This window comes from Molothrus aeneus, chromosome 5 (genome assembly GCF_037042795.1).
Source record: "Molothrus aeneus isolate 106 chromosome 5, BPBGC_Maene_1.0, whole genome shotgun sequence".
Classification (NCBI taxonomy): Eukaryota; Metazoa; Chordata; class Aves; order Passeriformes; family Icteridae; genus Molothrus; species Molothrus aeneus.
Genome location: NC_089650.1, coordinates 15113488 through 15128415, shown reverse-complemented (window position 1 = coordinate 15128415; position 14928 = coordinate 15113488). Strand labels below are relative to the sequence as shown.

The window sequence follows — 14928 nt, the reverse complement described above, 5'->3', positions numbered from 1 at the left end:
AATTTAATAATGAAAGGTTTGTCAAGTACTGGAAGGGGCTGCCCAGGGAGGTTTGTAGTCCCTACTGCTGGAGGTGTCCAAGAAAGGACTGGATGTGGCACTCAGTGCACTGGGCTGGGTGACAAGGTGGGTATCAGGCACAGGTTGGACTTGGTGTTCTTGTCCAACCTCAATAATTCTATGGTTGCATTCTAGGATCCCATGCTACAACAATGTCTACCTCTTCTGCAGACTTACCCAAAGCTTCATTACAGTTTATTTCCTGAAATTTTATGAGTTGTTACAAAAAGAGCACCCAGAGAAAAAGCACTAAATAAACAACTCCAGAATAAACTCATAACAGTTTCCAGTAACAGGTGCCCCTACTCCTTTATATGCTGTCTAAATGTTTCCAGGGACTAGTAAGTAGCTTTCAGTATTAGTTCAATAATTTCTGGCAGGTGGAGCTGCAGAAAAACAAGAGGGAAATATTTTTAATTACAGCCATCTATGAGAGTCCAACTTTTGTTTCCCTGCAGAAGCAGCTGAAGGTTCCTATTCCCAAAAAACCCATGCATTTTGTACCAGAACCCAGAGAGCAAAGCGAGCAGACAGATTGCTTCTCTCTCCTTCTAAAACAAAAAGATGCATCAGGGAAAGTGTTCTAGGGGTGGTTTGACTCCTGCCAGCACTGTGCTGGTTCTGTGAGGAACCAGATGTTGTCTAATATCTTTTCCTAGGTTTTTCCATAGGCTCTGCAATGATACCATGCAAAAAATTTTGTACTAAACTCACTAAAGTTTGTTGTCTTCAAATGATAGAACGCTCCCTCAAAAAAAAAAAAAAAAAAAAAAAAAAAAAAAAAAAAACCCAAAAAACAAAAAAAAACCCAAAAAACCCCCCAAAAAAACAGGCCACCAATAATGATGATTAAAGCTTAAAAAAACCCAGAAACTAACAAGAAAGCAAACACCCAAAAACTACCTACAAGCCAACCCACAACAAAAAACCAAACTCAAATAAAGAAAACCTAATGAGACAGCTGGGCTGCTTAGGCCGATAGAGGGAAAGTAAATAGTGATAATACAATAAAAAGCTCATGTACTCAGGTAATCCCATATGGATAAAGTGATAAAACTAAAAAAACTTTTTAAGAATTAAGTACCAGGAAAATGGGTAACAGAGAGATGGATTATAAGTAATCTGAAAATTAGGGGAGATTAGTGAAGACAGGCAGGGTGGGGTTACACAAGAAACATGAAATCAGATGATGCTGATGGATTGAACAGAACTGCACCACATGGAGGCAGAAATGGTGCAGAGAACACTGCACAAATACCTAGTGTGTTCACATTTACAGTGTAACCAGAGCTGCTTTCTCCTGGGGATGTGAACATCTCTTCCTGCATCTAAAAGATGCACCACTGCAGCCCCCAAGCTAGAGGGGAAAAATTACTTCCCATCTACAACCAAACAGTTTACCCAGCAGATGACAAATACTGACACATGATGCAGAGGACACCTGGCAGATCCTCACCTGACAGGCTGGGGGTAGCAACAACCTCAGAGCCTGTTAGAGCCCCACCACACCAACAGGATGAGCTTTAGCAGAAAAGCACTAAGCAGTAAAGTCAGGGCAGCAAACACCCCCAAAATACTGCCCAAACCTACCTGTTCAGAAGTATATGTAAAGCTTGTAAGTAAAACCAGATCTCAAATAGAGTTGCACATTCAATAGAAAAGTGATCACCTTTAAGAATATTGATGTATATAGAAATAGTCTTTTGAGACATGAACAAGAACCTGAAGACCCAAAGAGGTTTTGATAAACATTCTCCCACATAAAGCTAGGTGATTCAAAGAAAATTTCTATCTACACAAGCATTAACCATGTACAAACACAGAAACACTTCACTTGGGTTAACACCATCTTAATGTACAATAAACTAAGCAGAAGAAAATCTTTTACCAGTCTGTAACATAGCAGTGACTGAGAAAACACCTCACAGGCCTCATCAGTGACCTCTGCTATTTATTCTTGGACCAGTTGTCTTCACAAATAAACAGACCTTACATTCCAAGCCCAGCTGTAAGGAACTTTATTAATTAACTTAATAACTTGCTGAGGGTTGAACAGTTCAGATTTCCTGGCACCAACCAAGCCATCTCTCCATGTGACAACGCACACGTCAGCAAAGCATCCGACAGCTCTAATTGTTTTTCTGTCTGTCAACATCCAAAGTATTATCTCAATTTAGCAAGCCAGAAAATGCATTTTTCCCCCAGTCAGCACGCAATGTACAGTCTTGTGCTCAGTGCAGATCAGGTTTGGTCATTTGTTTGCCTACAGTCCATCTTTGAAAAAAGCAAAGACTAAAGAGAAGCATCATAGAGTAAGGAAATATTTGCTGACACTTCCAAGTTTGAAGAAAGCATTCACCAAAGCTGCAAATGATCTGAACAAAGTGCCTTTGAATCAGTTCAAGCTCAGGGGAAACATTCCCATTCATTTCCTACAGGACAAATAGTTTTAATAGACCAAATACGATTAAGAATTTGTGGTACGTGCATCCCTCAGACCAACAGGCAGGGCTGAATTAAAGGAGTGTGTTAATAAAAGGGCTGCCCAGGTGGAGTCCCCATCCCTGGAGGTGTTCATGGAATGGATATGGCACTCAGTGCTCTGGTTTAGTTGACAAGGTGGGGATCAATCACACGTGGTACTCAATGATCTCAGAGGTCTTTTCCTCCATGGATTCTGGGATTCCAGGTACCCCACAAGAGCTCACAGATTCCCCTCTGGGGACCTGCCACTAGGAACATACACTCACATCAGAAATGTAACATCTCCGGGCTGAAATCACTGTGTCTCGTTAGAGTTTCTAAGCAAAGCTCATCTGTACAAAGTTTTAAAAAAACAGGTCTAGGACTGGTTTGGTTTCTAGGATTGTGCAGTAGAAGTTCACAGAGAGGTCTGAAAACCAGAAAATTTTCTGGCCACATGCTTATCTCTGCTTTAAAATATAATTCCGTAGCACTGTTTCATTAGTCTTTGGTTTTCCTTCACAGGTAATCTGTTCTTTATCTGCTGTTAGTTAACTTTCATACCAGTAAAAGCTAATTTGCCTCCCCACTGATGGTCATCTGACAGCTCCAAATATATTTTTCAACCTGAAATCTGTGCCCGTAATGCACATTGTGCTTTTATCTTAGAGGAGGCAAAATAAGCCTTACCTCTAACACTGTGCAAATTTCTTTCTAAAACCAGTGGGGGAAAAAGGGCTAGGGGGGAAAAAAAAAAATCTCACTTCAGGTTTCTCAATCCCATGAGTTCAAAACCAGTTCACCTTATGCATATTAATTTCAGCAATGACTGGGAACAGGAATGCAAAACTAATTTACCGAGAGGCGTGCAAGCCAAAGCACGCCTGTGATCACAGCTTTTCCCCAGTTTGTCAGCCATCAGCTCCACAGCCACACACAGTTGTGCTTGGAACCAAGCACTGGAAATCTGGCATTCCACAGCTACTTCCTTCCCCCACTTCTCCATTACCTTGCCTGAAGCTTCCTCAATTACCTTGTTTACCATGCATTAAGCATTTTCCCTAAATTCCCCTTTTATCCTAATTGGCTGATGGTATCTTACTCTTTCAGGTATTTGTTCAGTTTTTACGCATGAAGAAAATCAAGCATATAGATACATATACACACACACAAATATATATATATAGCATATATATGCTACTATTTAGCTACCTCTCCACAACTTATTTATAGAGAAATATAGAGAAGGCTGAAGCTTCACAAAAGACAAGCAGATCAGACTAAGTGCAAAGGACTTTTTAGCATTCAAGAAGAAACAATATTCCAAGTAGATGTTTGCAAGACATTCACCTTGCCATAAGTGTTAAGTCACAAGGAAACCTGAGAGCTAAAATCAAGATGCTGATTTCACCTCATTTCTACTTTTTACAAGGTTCACACTGCCTGAAAGCACCATGCACCTCAAATCAGGGCTAAAATCCTGCTGCAGCAGAATTTTGTCCAACCAGTTCAGTGACTTTCTGTAGCCCCAGCAAGGCACCAGCATGTTGTTTAGTACACTTGAAAGTCAGGGTGCTTTCATTTGTAATTAGCAATAATCAAACATGATTTGGAGTTTGGCATTTACCCTTTATTTTTCATTCCCTGTGCACTATGGCCAAGTTGTGCTCCTTGTTTTTCCCTACTATGACACCAGGTAGGGTACTGGACAAACAGGCAGCTTGTTCCACCCATGCTGTAAGCCATTAATAAGAATAATTACTCAGTGCTAGTAAGGCTTGATTGGAAAATACCAAACAAATGAGCACAAAGAAGCCAGTCCAGCTACCCAGAAAGTTTATAAGCCATCCAGAAGAGCATGAACAGGGATGCATTTGGGAGGTCTTCCCAACCAGAAGAATCCAGGTATGGAGCCAAGGAACATTTTTGCAGATGAAGTTAACTGCAAATACAGAATTGGCTACTGGAAATAAGCTCCCTAGTATTTACCAAAAGCCTCCTCCTTTAGACTGATGAAGAAGAAATATCCTACAAAATATGCAGCTTCCCATCAATAAATGGGCAAAAATATTTCATGTCAGGTGCAAGTAAAAAATATGCAGTAAAAGTCTTCTGCAGGCAAAACTTCTACTGAAAGGAACAGGTTGTGGGTTTGAAATCAGCCCATGACTTTCTTTAAAAGAAGAGTGTTTACATAGAGCTTTATTTGTGGGACTAACCCTCATGGAGGTTATTCTTTTGCTATTCCAGAAGAATGCTCTGAGATAAAAAGCACTGCTTGAAACAAATAAACCAGAGGTCCCACAACCATGAAGATGACAGTGTTGAGAACAAGCTTGAGAGAGAGTTTAGGACCAAGGAATTTTTCTCCATGAGACTGGCCAAAAGATGTTCTGACATCTGTGTCAAACAGGCCGAAATCCTGATGCCACAAGTGATATCTAAACACACACCACACACACACACACCCTCGCCTGTGGGAGGACAGCACAGCACCAACACAGGAGTTTGTACAAGCACTGACGTGCAGGCAGTTTGGTTGTGTGTTTCTGGCAACAAAGGCTGCATGAAATGGTGCCTCTGGATAACCCAAAATTCCCCAAGTTGCAGTTTCCCAGACAAATTACCAGTTGACTTCCATCCAGGAACCCTCCACTGCCTAGAACATGAACTGCTGCTTGCACTGCAATTTCTCCTGCTGCAATACAGCTAACAATTTGGTGGGAAAAAACGAGGGAAAGAAACATTGTTCTGAAGCACGGAATGCTACAACTGGTATTTTACCTAATTACAGAACATTTCTGACCTCTCCCTGAGCTACAATCTCTCCTTGAGCTGCAATCTTTACAGCACAGAAAAAACAAATTGTCTCTTCTCTTTGTAATGGTGAGAATTAGCTAGAAGGAATTAACTTGTTTTCTTTTGGGGGTGGAGAGTGAGAGGAGGAGGTAAAGCATTCATCCACAGTTCTTGTCAGCTCTTACAAAGATACACTTTGTTAATGAGAGGTATTCAGTTTTTACCTGAAATAATTCTTCCATCTTGAAAATTTTATTTTTGGCTTCAGCATTTCAATTCTAAGACTGATCTCTGACTTTAGCAAGTGTGTAAAGCCTTTAGGACATGTTCCTGAGCAGTGTTTTAATCTAAATCACATGTGACAATCTGAAGAAACCAGAGACACAACTTAGTAAAGATTTAACTGCAGCATAGCACAAAGCATTCATCCAACCTGGGATACAAGTGATGACATAGCTACAAACCTTCACCATTATTAACTGTGTCTAAAATTCTCATGGCCTTCATAAAACAGTGAGTTCCAACCAGCTGTCACAAACACTGATTGATGGCTGGAGTGTTAGTGCTCCCATCACAGTCTATAACACTTTGTATCTTTGGAGCTACCAGGCTTGAGCCAACTGTGCTGCAAAATATTTTCAAATCCCTACAAAATATTGGAAAGGAAGCAAGCCAGCAGGTAAGCCAGGGAAACAGATGGCTTACTAAAGTTCCTTTGTATTTGGTTACTGCTGAGAGCATAACCTTGCATTTTTAACAGTAAGTTTCACACTCTTGCACTTGAATTAATCAACAGGAACAACAACTCTGAAATTAATACTCTCCTTTCCCTAAGATTAGATATAAAAAGCATCTGAAGTCCACATGGACTGTGGCATAAAAATCCAAGGGTGTTTTGGAAATGGTGACAGCACTCAATTCAGAGTTTCAAGGATCCTTGCTTCTATTAGATTCCAGTCAGAGAGTTTCTAAAGCAGAAATTTAAACATTTAAAACTTAAGAACACTATATTTAGGATATGTACCAGCAAATCAAAACAATATCTGATGCAGCACTTCTTTCAGCTCTTGAGACAGGATTTACTGTGGTACAAGCATGAATTCAATTCAAGCAGGCTTACTCACTAAATCCCAACCCTGAGTCTGTTTCAGGGTTAGGACTGAAATATCACCTTCATTTTACAGACAGCACTCCTTTACCTCATTCTCTGGTTTAGCTACTAACCAACAAAGTGGCCAGTATGAAACATCACAATCCTAGAGAGGCAGGATTGAGTGGATTAATCTAGAAAGCCTCACTGGCAACCACTGTTGTAGGAAGGCCTGGATCATAGAAGTGCACAATGGTCACTTGTCCAAAGGGTTCAAAGGGACCTTAAAACCCATCCAGTTCCAGCCTCTGCCATGGGCAGGGACACCTTCCACTATCCCAGGTGCTCTGAGCCCCGTCCAGCCTGGCCTTGGACACTGCCAGGGATGGGGCAGCCACAGCTTCTCTGGTCAATGATGGCTCACAGGGAAGAATTTCTTCCTAATATCCAATCTACACCCACTCTCTGTCAGTGGGAAGCCATTCCCCCTTGTCCTGTCATTCCAGACCCTTGTAAAGAGGATCTTCACCTTTCTGTAGGCTCCCTTCGGGTACTGGAGGGGCACAATGAGGTCACCCCCAAAGCCTTCTCTTGTGCAGGCTGCACAATTCCAATTCCTTCAGCCTTTCCTCCCAGCAGAGCTGCTCCATCCTTCTGATCCCCTTGGTGTCCCTCATGTGGACTGGCTCCAGCAGGATAGCTGGTGGCAGCACAGCAGAGGTTCAGACAGCAGCTGGGACAGATTTATTCTGTGGAAGAGGAATATCCTTTTCCAGATATGTTAGCCAAGGAGCCTGCACTGCATATAAATGCTGTGACAAACAGCTCAAAAAAAGACATGTGCATTAAATAAACATCTCCTGATTCATCATCTCAGTTAACAGGCAGACATTTACTGCACTGTAATGTCTTCCAAGGCTGTGTAAGTATTTGTTCCTCGTTAGTAGCAAATATATAGTGCATTTGAGAAAACAGCTTTATTACACACCACTTTATTAATAAACAGCAGCATTAAGTGGAAATCACATCTGTACCTCTCTAATATGGTCTAAATAGCGTGTGGGAGTGAAAGAAAACAAAGAGCAGAGAAATAAGCAAGCTGGTTCATTGCAGGGGAAATATTTATACAAAAGCTACAATATACACACACCTTCCTTCAAAGTTGCCTTAGACCACAAGATGCCCTGGCTTCGAAGGAGAGAAAATAGGTCATTCTCCAAACTGGTTCCAAGGAAGACACAGCTCCACCCGTTCAACTTTTCCCCTCTCCCTTCACGGCTTGTCCACAAACACTCACACCCAGCTGAGGGACTGAAGACATTCATGTGTAATTGCCAATATTTACACTAATGAGGCAATGAGCTCATCTGCTCCCTTTTGGCAAGGCCTGCATTAACTCTTGGTTTTGTAGGGCTGAATCTGTTCTTTACACTTCACTCAAGCCCAGCATTTGCTTTGTCATTTGACTACAGCCACAGTGAGTCTCAGCTGTCACAGAGGTGTTTTCTGCACCTCAAATGTGAGCTGAGGGCAAATTCCAGAAAAAAAAATATAAGAAACTTGTTACACTTCCCACATTTCCAGATATGGAACAAAACACAACACCTTATTCCTCTATATTGTGGTGAACCTTGCATACAAAGGAGCCCATGCCTCCCCTTCCAAATTTGCACTGAAGGATGCAGGAAATAAAATACATCCTGCAACTGAAATCTACTTAAATTTGAATTAATAGAAATCTTAAAAGTCAGTTAAGCACATGGTTTAAAGCCATGGTATGACATGATTACTGAAATCTCACTGTAATGAAATGCAATTTCTGAAACAGAAACAAGGTGAGGCACTTTCAACTTAAGCAACATAACTGTTCCAAGAAATTATAATCTCAAAGCTTTATTCAGTGAGCAGCTACATCATTCATTAAACATTACCTAAGAAATTTCAAGTTGCTCTCCTGGCAACCTAGAAAAGTCTGCAAGACAGAACAGAACTTATTATGATGAGGAGTCTTTAAACAGTTAAGCAAGATAAATGAGTGGGGGGAACCCATCACTTTCTAAAATTTACACTTGGCTGTGCTTACTTCCATATTTCCCCAGGCACAAAAGAACTTCTTTGCTTCTTCTATTCTCTATTTATAGGACTCAGCTGGATCACTTAAGTATTTCCCCTCTCTTGACAATTGTGAGCTTGGCTAATTTTATTAGAGCAAAATCTGAGGTAATCATAACACACAGCAATAGCTTATGGGCTGAAATACTCCAAGTGTATTACTTAATTCATGGAATTATGGAACATGTTAAGGTGGGAAAAGTTCATCTCATTCCATCCCCCTGCCATGAGTAGGGACATCTTCCACTATTCCAGGCTGCTCCCAGCCCTGTCCAGCCTGGCCTTGGACACTTCCAGGGATGGGGCAGCCACAGCTTCTCTGGGCACGCTGTGCCAGGGCCTCACCAGGAACAATTTCTCCTATATCTCACCTAATTTCCCCCTCTTTTAGATTAAAATCCCCAAGTTTTCAGTCTGAATTCCCATAGTTCTGTGGCATTGCCACAGGCAGCTCCAAGAGAAGCCTACACCACTTTGGCTACACTGCACAGAATGAACACAGAACCAAATTCCACTTCAGGAGATGAGGATGCTTAAGTTCGCTATTCAGCTGATAATTTTAGGGAAACTGTTACAAAGTTTGTACTTTCTGAACCACTAATTCTCTAGAAATGTTACTGAAACTCACCTAAACTCTAAAACTCACTGGGAGGAATAAGAAGTGCAGATATGAACATCATAATAAATACACTTCCCCTTGGAAGTCCAATAATCATCACTTATCACATTCATAGAAAGACCCAGCAAAGAGCTCTTCAGGAAAAACATGATTCTCTGCCAAAAAACTGACAGCAATTAACAGAAGTCAGCCAGCAATGCCAATGGAAAATGGAAGTTAGGTCAAATTCAATACGGCAAGGGGGAAAAAGGTTCTTTTTCCTGCTCCTGCCTTCTTTCTCCGTGGCAACAATTTTTAAGCCAGCACAACTTTCTATGTATTGATTTCCCTCCGTATTTTGAGACAGCATCTACATTTTGCACTTTCTGAGATGAAGTGTTTCACTGCTGTCCATGCAGTCACAGGCTTTCATGTCAGCTCCTAATGGCTACATCCTCCTCCTCCCTGCACCCTCAGCAACTCCATTGTGTCCATTTGCCCAGCACGAGCATGTCAGGACAGATTTCTGGAGTCAGCAGACTTGCCAGATGCAGGCAGAGCAAAGCAGCCTCCCTTTTCTTCACTTGATCACCTTATTTTCCCTCAGGAAGTCCTTCCACACTGATCTCTGCCCTTCTTATTCACTTCTTGCTCAGTTTACCCAGGGACTCTTTATGGCTCACTCATCAGAGTCATCTCAGAAGCACACATGGAAGTGCAACTCCACCAAGTTACTGGGTAAGTCTCTTTATCCTCCTTCATGCTGTCCTTTAACCCACTTCTGCAGAGCACCCACCAAAACACAATGGAGCAGCAGGTGAGACCCTACTGCTTTTTGGGCTGATTGAGCTTAATCTATTCACCTCCACACCCTGGGCAGGGTGCACCTTCTCTCTGGGGGTTCTGCTGCCTTTCAGAGAGGCCAAGACAAGCACAGTTCTGCTTTAAAAAGTTCCTGCAAAGCACCCAGATGAGGGCAACGTAATCAAGACCTTCTGGAAGTACACTCGTCCCTCCAGAAGGAATTGTATCATCATTCCTCCTATCACAGGGGATCTTCACCATTTTTCCTGAGCTTACAAGATGCCTGAGATGCCAGACACTGGTACTGAAGAACACAGAATTATTAAAATTGTAGAAGATCTCCAAGATCATTGAGTCCAACCGCTGACCGAACACCACCTTGTCAATTAGGTGCCACATCCAGTCCTTTCTTAAATGTCTCCAGAGATGGTGACTCCACCACCTCCCTGGGCAGCCCCTTCCAATGCCTGACTGCCCTTTCAATGAAGAAATTCTTCCTGAAGCCTTCCTGACATGGAGACCAAGTTAACCAAAAGAGCATCTCAGCACTGCTGCATGAACTGCAGTGATGAATTCTCTGGGTTATCATCATGCTGCTTGTGAAGGACAAAGCCTAGATTGCATTTCTCTTTGGAAGCAGAAGAAAAACCAAAGAAAAACCAAGAGATCTGATTAGGACATTTTTAGTTTCCCCTGGTTTTTCTTACTTAAAAGCACTGCAGTATCTGTGGATTCTGTTTCTCCACAGAAACAGGAGAGGCTGTGCAGTCTGGAGAGCCACTGGCAGCACTGAATAACAGACAGGGTTAAGGATTTAGAACTGTGTGAGGGAGCTCAACAAAAAGAACCTGGCCAATTTTCTTTTAAATAAAACGTGGCTGTTGGAATTTCTAATCTTTATTGATTATGCAGCTATGGAAGTGTACAATACCAGGTAACATCAGGAGGCCAGAATGGCTTATTAAGCAAAATTACCTAGCAAGCAATCTAAATCCTGGAAAGAACTCAAGGGGGAGTGCCCACAGAAAGTTTTGCTAATCATAAGATGGTAAGCAAATAAACACCTAAAACTGTGCAAAATTTAAAGCTTTAAATCATAAAAACATCCAAAACTTAACATTTCAATTAAAATTCAACTACATGAGTTTCCTCAGACCTAGGAAAGGTTATATTAAAGAAATCTTATATTATTCTTTATAAAATTCTTATTTATAAAAGTACAAAGTAAGGCTTACCAAGTGAGGTAAGCCAGGCATTCACATTTCCCTTCCTATTTAGTTATGAATGACCTGAATATGAACTTGAAGGTATTTATAAGATTTTTGCAATTTGACAAATGAGATGCATTTGACTTCATCTAGCCACTATTTTTCTTCCTCACTCCAAGATATCAAATACTAAAAGCATGTTTCCTTAACAACTACAATTCAAAACATAAACCTTTATTTCTTTAAAGCCCAGAAATTCTCATTTTTAAACATTGTGCAACTATCCTTTGTAGGAAGCAGTCTGCAGAACTGCCAAACCTACATGGAACAAAGAGAAGAGATTGTATCAGAATGACATGCCTTCAAAAAGCTGAGTTTCTTTCCTGCCAGAAAGAGAAATGACTAATGTGCATTGTAATTAGTGCAAAAAAAAGTACTATCTTTGCAGTTGCAGACTGGGAAAAACTACAGTTTGATGTTTACACTGCAGTAAATAAAGTGGAAAAACTTTTGAGTTGGGTAATAAGCACATTTTTCCTTTCAAATGTTTAATGACAGTGAATCATTAAACACCCATGAGGTGAGGTCTTCCCCATTTTGCTACTACAAAGATTAGAATTGCAGAATTCCCTAGTGATTGATAAATTAATAAAACCCAAACAAAGTTATTTTAACTTTGGAGTCCACAGGAATTGCATAATTCTGTTTTTCCCACTGTTCTACAGCAAGTGAGAGGATGCAAACCTTGCCAAAGCTTGATAAATTTATTTTAAAAAAGGGAGGAAATGGTTTGCCTGCAACACCCAGGGCTAGGATGCAGCAACCCACGTCTCAAGAAGCAAATATTTTTGAAGCAGAAAACCTAGGGACTACTGTCTCTTCATGTAAGAGGCATTTCCACACACCACCCCCCCACCATTTATTATCAATACTTCTGTCCTTTCCAGACATCCTGTCTCCACTTACATTCCATTTTCAGTTTGCCCTCAGCTGGCAAGCACAAGATGAATCCCAACTCTGAAAAACCACTGGAAGAAATTTTTTTTCCCAACTATCAGACCACTGTATTTCTTCAGAAACACTTTCAAAGTATTCAACTTGAAATGCATTTCAAATACTTGAAGTACTGCTGTTTCAAATGCAAAGAAACCATTCAGATGTGGATATAAGATCCAAGTTTTATGTAAGGACAGATTTACACAGGACTGTAAAGCAAAGGAAAAGTAGCCTTGAATGAGAAATCAAGAAACCACACTTAATAAAAATGTGACCAAGTGAGGAAGAGGAAAGAAATGGATGCACATGCCACGGTATCTTCAATTTCAAGTCTGCCACCCCATCAGTCTGAGCAAGTGCAACACAGACAGCAGGGAAACAAGAGGCACTTTGTGCAGTGTGAGGCTCTGGAGTGGGGAAGGGAGATGAGAGATGAAAAGTATCTCTTGTAATGCAAAGAATGCAGCAAAACTCAAGGATCCCAGCAATGCCACTGTCAAAGGAAACTTTCTTTCCTGTAGTGACTCAGTGCCCAGGCAGCAGGAGAAAGGTGTGCATCCAGCAAAGCTGAGACAGGCAGGAGAAGCAATGAGAACCTGAAAGGCAGCACTTCTCCCTTGAGAGTATTCCTCACCTCAATCAGAACTCAACAGCACGTCAGAGCAAAAGTCTCCCTGAGCCAGGGGGAGAATTGCTCTCTCAGAGAGCACCCAGGAACTTCTCCCACCTATTAATGCCTGTCAGTAGATACCAATCAGAGCCGAAGGGCAGAAAATCATGAGCTCAACGAATAGAGCACTTTCTGATTCATGACCTGGGGCACTCGGATGAAAAAGGAATTGCACTCTGCTTCCATGGTTCTGGAAGGGAGCACACTGGAGGTGTTTTAGCCCAGCCAGCAGAAGTATCTGCCCAGCTCAGGTAGGTCAAAGACATCTAAATCATGACAAACATAGGCCACAAAACAGCTGGAGGATACAAACTGTCAGTGCTAAAAAACTAACAAAGCTGGTTTTGTTGCTTATCAAACATCCCAGAAAATATCACTATGCAGAAAAACATGAAGTAGCATTCTGCGAGTGAAAGCTTCTGAAGTGCGTCTTAAACCAACATTTTTGTCAACTGTATTTAAGACTTTGTGTGAGTTAATTCAATTTAAGGCATCATTAGACTTACTCTGAACTTCAAAGAAAAAGTTACATCTATTTTTGTCCACTTTTCATATTTAAGGTTTTAAGTATTGAAAGAAAAATATTTCCTAAAGTTAACTCCTCTGATTTGGTGTCCAATTGTGCTGCCAGAGTAAGTTCTGTTCCTTTTCTTCATTATTTTATTTATTGATTAAACTGAATAAAAGTGGATTGATTTTTTTTTCTTAAAAGTACAAAAACCTATTATTACTCCATGATTTCAGCTGGGGAAAAAAAAGTTTTAATAAAACACATACTACAAGCTGACCCTGTCTTGTGCCCCAAAACAGACAGCAAAATAAAGTCATGTAACAACAACAAATTACATTAGGGATGCTTAAGGCAAAAAACCCAAACTGGTTTATTCAAAACAAGCAAAGGTAAATAAGTCACTCTCCCCATGTGAGGATGGGCAGGCACCATCCTGATAAATTTCCAGCAGGCAAATACCTTCTGCTCTCATACAATAAAATCATTCAGAGACAGTAACTCAGATGACTTGTTTCAAAGTGACAAATAAAGGAGTGACACTGCAGTCACCTGACAGCCAGCCACAAACACGCTTCACTGAAAGGAATTTATTCAAAATAGAGTCAACAACAAATTCTTAAATATTTCAACTTGGCAGAAGAAAACCTGGCTCAACACCACTACATTCCAACCTTCCTGGAGCTCCAGGCTAACATATATATGTGTATGTGCTCTGGCTAAGTGTCACCTGAGAAAAACAAGAGACCAGTGTCTGTCCAAATCCTGTGTGCTGGTTCAGCCAGCAGGACTGTCCCCACAGCAGGTACCACCCCCCACAAAAACCATCACACCCCTTTAGCACGAAGATGTTGGCTGAAGGCAGCAATTAATGCTCTTGAAATGTTTGCTTTAGAAACAATCCACTGATGTGCATTAAAGAGACACAGAACATAACGTGCCTAGAATGGAGGGCTGTAAGTGCTTTAATGAATAACCCAAAACACCTCTCAAATGAGGCAACTTAAGACAAGTCTGAAACCAGACTCTAGCCAACACAGCATTGTGGGTGCTGTACATATGGACAGATGCATCCACACATCTGTAGCACTCTCCAGCAAAGTTCCTCTTCTTACATACAGTGCATTTTCTATATGTGCATTGATATTTCTACTAGTTCTACCCTGTATTAAGGATAATGAAAGAATCCATCCAATGCTGCTTTGCTTCAGATTTTCCTGTAGTAAGATAAAGCTGTTGTACCTTTATCCTTATCTGTACCTCTGATACACACACCATGGGACAAGCTTTCATTGCAGCAAATGAATAAGGCATTTTAATTTATTTTGTTCTATTGGTCCCTCAGCTGGTTCAGTTATCAACAAAATACTGCTATAAATACTGCATTTGCAATAGAAGGAGTGGTAAAATGGCATACACACACAGAGATTAAAAAGGTGGTGTGACTGCTATGAAAGTCTATCACTGAGAAGCTGATGTGTGCACAAAAGGTAAAATAGCTTTAAACAAGGCCTGTAAATGGTGACAAGCCGGAGAAGAAGCTGCATTCTTAGTTTTTCTCACTTGCTTCATCAGCCTCATCTACATCATAAAACAGGGGACTCAAAAAATCAAACCAAT

General features: G+C 41.0%; 1 protein-coding gene across 2 annotated transcripts in view; it reads right to left on the bottom strand.

Moving 5' to 3' along the window:
- Positions 1-14928, bottom strand: part of RASSF8 (Ras association domain family member 8) — a 69583-nt gene that overhangs the window by 17209 nt on the left and 37446 nt on the right. The window lies entirely within an intron of this gene.